General features: G+C 41.1%; 1 pseudogene across 1 annotated transcript; it reads right to left on the bottom strand.

Moving 5' to 3' along the window:
* Positions 1-4,449: 4,449 nt before the first annotated feature.
* Positions 4,450-5,904, bottom strand: LOC146525485 (E3 SUMO-protein ligase ZBED1-like; annotated as a pseudogene). The gene is made up of 2 exons (XR_014873008.1): positions 5,630-5,904; positions 4,450-5,472 (listed from the first exon to the last, which is right to left on the bottom strand). The product of XR_014873008.1 is annotated as an E3 SUMO-protein ligase ZBED1-like (transcript).
* Positions 5,905-6,396: the final 492 nt, after the last annotated feature.

Raw genomic sequence — 6,396 nt, 5'->3', positions numbered from 1 at the left:
ATGGTGTTCGCTCTGTGTTGTAGCGTACTGAAAACACCCAGTTTGTGCTCCAGTGGATGATGAGAGTCAAACCTTAAATACTGATCTGTATGTGTAGGTTTACGGTACACATCAGCTTTTAGATGTCCCCCATTACTGATGGAAATCTCACAGTCTAAGAAGGCTAACCTGCCACTTTTCATATCCTCCCTGGTGAGTTTGATGTGTTGGTCCACCAAGTTAATGCGATCCGTGAAAACGTCCTGAGATTTGATTTTCACCTAGGTGTCATCCACATATCTGAACCAGTGGCTTGGTGGTGTTCCAGGGTAGGATAGCAAAGCCCTCTTTTCCACTTCTTCCATGTACAAATTGGCCACGATGGGTGAAAATGGGGAGCAAACACACTTGGTCGATGCTGAGAGTGGTCCTGTTGCTGAGGTTGGGGTCATCTTGTAATCTCTTACGCACTACCTCCAACGTTTCCGTGACTGGGATGCAAGTGAAGAGAGATGTAATGTCGTACAAGACCATGGTTTCACCTGCCTCCATAATGACATCTCTCACCTTCTCAACAAAATCCAAAGTGTTCTGGATGTGGTGCTCAGAGCTGCCTACCAGTGGGTTGAGGATTGAAGCCAGAAAGTTGGAGATATGTTATAGGTGACCGAGTTGATCATACAGGCAATCGGTCTTAAAGGTGCATCCTGTTTATGTAACCATACAGACTTGGTGTAGATTCCCCTGGGTATAGCCTGTGTTATGAGGTCTGGTCAATAGTAGAGATGGCACGATACCACTTTTTTATGTCCGATACCGATATCATAAATTTGGATATCTGCCGATACCGATATGAATCCGATATAGTGTTTTTTAATCAATAAAACGTTTTTTTAATATCTTGCTGCATTTTGTATAAGTTTATACTCAAGTTTGAATAAATAACAACACTAAAGCTATTCTGTTATACCTGTATGTAAAAAATACACTGCGCCCAAAATATTTCATAGTTCAGCAACACTGATCAATCTAATAAACGTAAACCTGCTCCATCCTCCCTATTCTGGTATTTTAAAGAGTACTTAGCAGAAATATCAAGCAACCTAACTAATAAGGTTGCAAACTCCCAGCAAAAAAAAAAATAGGGAACCACCCCCCACCCTCCAGCTCATGATGCTTAATCGATGTAATCAAATTTAATTTGATGCAGGGGGAAAAATGCACAGAAAGAAATTATTTTTCAAGAATAATTAAATAGATTCAACATCTTCAACAGAATTGCAGACTGCACAGATGGTATCTTCCCAAAGGAAAAAGTAGTATAGCTTACTAGGGTATATTAGACTTAACAGTTACTATATACAGTAATGGACTTCTATGTATTTTACATCAGATTAAAACTTTGGGTGTAAGAGTCAGATAATTATTTATTAAAAGCTAGACATTTTAAATGAGAACAAGAAAGAAAAGTATGTCTTTGTGCCCCCTTTTCCCTGTTCATGCCCTATCGCCCCCCCTGGCTAAACTTTGCTAGATCCGCCCCTGCACAGTTACCAGCCGTCAGCTACATAGAAAACGATCCTGGTCTAGAAAGTAATATTAAATAAATTCTAACAACAGCTTATCAAGCTTAATAGTGCTGCTGTTGTTCAGCCGCTGGTTTCCTCTTTCTGGTGCAAAGTGGGCCAAAAACAAAGAAGAGAGGCGGACTCGCGACAGAAAAGCCGATCAGCTGATCATTAAGCAGTTTCACGATTGAAGTAGCAGCAGGAGAGAGAGAGAGAGGCAGTCGTTCCATATATCTGTAGTTAAGCTTAAGGTGGGAATGCTTTACAAACATTCAGAGATGAACTTACACACTTGCTTTACTTTTCTCTGGGAAAACTTCCTCGGAGATGAAATGCTGGTTTGCTAGCAAGGCTACAAATACACACAGCGGCTCTATCACGTGATGCATACTGCTGCGACGTGCTACAGTTATGAGCCGAGTTACTCCGTGTAGCAAGTTTTGTGAGGTGCTTTTTTAATATTTAATGGATCGGATTACATTTTTTATTTCTCGCCGATATCCGATCCAGTAATTTGGGTCAGTATCGGACCGATACCGATACGTAATATCGGATCGGTCCATCTCTAGTCAGTAGCCTTGTCTTGTTCTAACTGCTTCAGACAATCTATCATCCTCTTCCTGTAGCCACTTCCTGGGTCTCGTTTGAGGGGCTCATAAGTATTTTCATCACTGAGTAGTGACAAATTTTCTCATGATAGTCTTTCTGGTTTAGCAATACTGTGCACCTACCCTTGTCTGCCGGAAGGATGATAATGTTGTTGTCATTACTAAGTGATGTGAGTGCCTTCCTCTCCTCCATGGTGATGTTGGATGCTGGGGGCTTTGCATTGCTGAGACAGGCCAATACTTTCATCCGTAGTTGCTCTGCTTCCACTTCTGCAATATTGTTGTTTCGAATTGCTGTTTCTGTGGCTGTGATCAGTTCCTCTAGCGGGATTTGTCTCGGTGTGACAGCAAAATTCAACCCTTTAGCAAGGATGTTTTTCTCTGTTTGGGTGAGCTGTCTGTCAGACAAATTCTTCACCCACTTGTCCACATCCTCGGCATTGCATCCTTCTCTCTTCTGGCCACTGAGGACACTTTCCGTATTTTGCGGTGGTTTCCGGTACAACAAGTAAGTCAAACTTCCTTTGTTGCCTGGTCTTCTGGTCTTAGACTTTTTCTGTTGCGCTAGACGAGCCTTCTCGGTAAAGTCAAACACCTTTTTAAGAGTATTCTCATCTAGAAGCATTGTACTGTATGTCTCTGTCGGATCCGCTCCTCTTGAGATTTTAGCATGTCGATGGTAAAATTTGTTTGCCTCACCCGTTCATTAAGCAACTGGTGCTGTGCCTTCTGGAGGATTTTTGTTGCCCGGAAGCCTTTAACTGAAGAGCTCTTTGCAAACTTTGAGGAGTAATCCTGTTTTAGTGGACCTAAGGGTACATCTTTCACCATCTTACAATGCTGTGATTGCAGCCATTCCCCAATTCTCTGTGAATGGTACTCATGGCCATTGATCAATGGGCTTTGATCAGTGGTCTTTGGTCAGTGGCTGTTGATCAATGGTCATGAGAATTTGCATAATTAAGATTAAGGAACTGACCTCCCAGCCCATTGTTCTTTCACTGGGTTGGTTTCGGTCATTATGCAAATGTACTGTTTATAAGATTGGGGAAACCTGCAGTCAGCTGAGACTGAAGAAGTCACTTGGATGAGTGACAAAATGTTTCTCCCACAAAATGCTACGTCCAGATGAACAGAATCAACTTTTGGAGATTTACTTACCTGGATGATTCAGCATGCATCATAACGGGGTTATTGTTTTGGAGAGGTAATCAGTAATTAATTAATAATCACTTTTTTCAAGTAACTTGACCAACACTGGTGTATATATATATATATATATATATATATATATAAAGATATGCAAAGTTTATCTATCATGTCTCAAGTGACCCATAGTCACTTTTGTCTCTGTCATGTTGGTTTAAATCTCTTCTTGTGTCGATGTATGTCAAGGATGGAGCCCTACTGTATCGTGTCTTATCACTTAAACCTCTGTTTTTTTCTAATATCATCCATCCATTGTCTTCCACTTATCCTTGTCAGTGTCACAGGGGATTGGGGCCTATCCCAGCTCTCATAGGATGAGAGGCGGGGTACACACTGGACAGGTTGCCAGTCTTTCAGACAGACAACCATTCACACCTATGTGCAATTTGGAATTACCAATTAACTTAACCCCACTAACTGCATGTCTTTGGACTGTGGGAGGAAGCCAGAGTACCTGGAGAGAACCCACGCAAACACTGGGATAAGGCCAGAATCTAGATCTCCACATGGGGTTTAAAAAATGGTGCAATCAGTTTTGTCATGTTCCCAGAGCCGTTCTCAAATTATATAGAATCGTAGGCTTCAATAATGGCTTTTTCAGGCATGGCCGAGCAACTGACTTTTACAGTGGGTGGACAGAGCTTGAGCTAAATGAGCTATTAATACAGGTTAAGATGTAGAAATAAAGGAATTCTAACACTTCCCTGGGGGAGCAAGCTGTAAGAAAGTAAAGTGAACATTACAAGTGTCATATCTTTACAACTGCTGCCACAAGATCAAACAATATATCAGAATGCCTGGAGGAAAACAACAGGTAACCGCTGTATCACTAACAGAGTCATTTAAAAGAATCACCTACTTTGTAGTGCAACTTATCACATTAAATAAACAATAAAATATTGAGGATACAAATATCAGTTTGTAAAAATGCATCTTTCATGTGTTTTATTTGACTACATCGTCAGAAAATAATAAAACGTCTTCACAGCAGTGTCTCTGAATAACATGAATAAGTTAATAAACTATCTTTTTTTGTTATTATTAGTGCTGTCAATAGATTAAAAAAAATAACTAATTAATCTCACAATTTTCTGTTATTAATCGCAATTAATCGCAATTACTTGATCAATAACCTGGCTCCAATTACATTTTTTCAAGTTTATATTTTAAGATTGTAACAGACATTTATGCAATACAATGACGTAAATGCAGAATAAACACAAATAATGTATGCTGAAATTCAAATAGAATTTTAATAGTTTTCATCAATCTTTAACACAGTTAAAACTTAGAAAAAAACTTTTAAGGCCATCAACAGTGACCGAACCCAGGCCTAAAGGTTAAATTGAATACCATAAAAATAAAGGGTGCACAAAACTCAGTATTTAAAACACAAAAAGAACATTTTTCACTTCAAAGGAGCAATCTGGCTTAGTCCTTCTTTGCACTCAGCCAGTTACTGAGGCAGACTATTCTGTTTACATTGTCTGATGACAAAGAAGCATGCTTCTTTTGAATGATGTGACTTGAGAGTGAGAACAATCTCTCACAAGGCACTGTGGTTGCAGGTGTTGACAGATACTAGGCTGGCAATAGGTGCCAGCCTGGCATGTGCTCCTTCTCTCTTTAACCACCACTATAGTGGACACTCTCCTGTGTCAATTTTGGGCTCTGCTTTGTACAGATTCAGACAGCAGTCTATAGCATCTTCCTCTTCCTCTGTATCTGAATCAGGAGAACCCAGCAAGCAGATGGACAGCTTGCTCTTCTTTGGTGATGGTTCCTCTGTTGTCTGAGCAGATGGTTGGTGTGCATGCGTCTCTGCCACCAGAAGGTCATGTACTGAAGCCCATACCTCTCTTCTTTCATCTTTGGAAAGGCACTTAAGTTCTTTAAACCTGGGATCAAGGGCAGTAGCGATCTTCAGCCATGTGAGATTGCTGCTGTCCCTCCGCTGAGCTAGATCTGTGGTAAAAACCTTCTTAAACCTCAAGACGTAGACTGGGTCATCATCTGAGGGCTCCATAATCCTGAACAAATGACACAAGGCTGGCAACACCATGGAACAGGAGACATACCGCTCTCCCCCCAGCAGTTCGGTCACATATCTGCAATAGAAAGATCAAGTCTGTATTTTTCTATTAATCACACATAGACAAACATAAATACCACATATGAAAATACACAGAGAGGTGGAGAACATACTTGAAAACAAAGCTAGAACACAAAGATAGACACACAATCATGAGAAACGAAATGATTTACCTGCAAGGTTCAAGTAGTTCCTCCAGCTTTTGCAGTCTGTCAAGCTACTGGTCAGTCAACATGGTCACCTTGCTGTTTTGCTGAGTCAGGATGGGGGTCAGCCCAGATCTCTGGATCCACTTGATCATCTCTAGGGTGGAGTTACATCTTGTTGGAACGTCCTGAACAAGCGGTTCTGTTTTATGTCCATGTGCAGCTTGCTGTGCCTTTAATTCCTGAGCGTTTGCTGGACTATGCTTAAAATGTCCAACAATCTTGCAACATTTGGCCGACATTAGCGGTGGTTTTGTTTGTTAACTTCACCATTCATGTAAAAGTTTGCCTCATCACTGAACAAAATCTTCTGCATGAACTGAGGGTCCTGTTCCAATTTTTGTTTTGCCCATTCTGCAAATTTTGTGCGCCGATCTAGGTCATCCTCGTTGAGATGCTGCAGTAGCTGGAGTTTGTAAGGGTGCCATTTGTGAGTAGCTAATATCAGCCGAAGGGATGTTCGACTAATGCTACTCTCCAGTCACATGCAGCGAGTGCTGAATGAAGCTAGGACAGCCACTGATGTTTCTTCATTAGTGACAGTTTTCTTGCGTCCACATTTTGGCAAATCCAACACTGAACCAGTTTCACGAAACTTAGCAAGCAGTTTGCTAACTGTAGCATGGGAGATGGGTGGTCTCGTAGGATGTCTTGCATTGAAATCTGCTGACCCAGTTACTGCGTTCACCAGATATCAACACAATTTCGAGCCGCTCCTCACGTGTTAACCTCTT

The sequence above is a fragment of the Neolamprologus multifasciatus genome, chromosome 1 (assembly GCF_963576455.1).
Source record: "Neolamprologus multifasciatus chromosome 1, fNeoMul1.2, whole genome shotgun sequence".
Taxonomy (NCBI): domain Eukaryota; kingdom Metazoa; phylum Chordata; class Actinopteri; order Cichliformes; family Cichlidae; genus Neolamprologus; species Neolamprologus multifasciatus.
The sequence above is the reverse complement of the archived record's forward strand: the minus strand, read 5'-3'. Positions and strand labels throughout refer to the sequence as shown.